This window comes from Glossina fuscipes, unplaced genomic scaffold (genome assembly GCF_014805625.2).
Source record: "Glossina fuscipes isolate IAEA_lab_2018 unplaced genomic scaffold, Yale_Gfus_2 0, whole genome shotgun sequence".
NCBI classification, from domain to species: Eukaryota; Metazoa; Arthropoda; class Insecta; order Diptera; family Glossinidae; genus Glossina; species Glossina fuscipes.
In genome coordinates, this window is record NW_023998414.1 from 10,120,347 (window position 1) to 10,120,648 (window position 302).

At 35.1% G+C, this 302-nt stretch overlaps 1 long non-coding RNA gene across 1 annotated transcript in view; it reads right to left on the minus strand.

Moving 5' to 3' along the window:
- Positions 1–219: 219 nt before the first annotated feature.
- Positions 220–302, minus strand: part of LOC119644596 — a 1,118-nt gene continuing 1,035 nt past the window's right edge. The window contains exon 3 of the long non-coding RNA XR_005248540.1: positions 220–302. This exon is cut by the window's right edge and continues 373 nt beyond it. This is a non-coding gene — a long non-coding RNA (uncharacterized LOC119644596).

Below are 302 nucleotides of genomic sequence, written 5' to 3' on the forward strand. Positions count from 1 at the left end.
TTCGCAGCACCTAATCTCAGTCCAGTAGAGTATACTTGAACATAACTAAAGTGAGCGCTGGGCATATTGGGCATTCCTCACTTCTTTCTGGTCGTTACGGGACATCCTCTGTGTGATTGGTCATATTAAAAAAAGAAACAAAAAAAAGAAACGGTTTAAAGATCATCATGCAAAGAATAATGTTTGTAAAACCACTTCACCAAAAAAAAAAAAAAAAAAAAAAAAAAAAAAAAAACATATCCACTGTTCATCACTCGTAACTGGTCGATTTAGTAGCAGCAGCTTCCGAATTAGGCAATAGA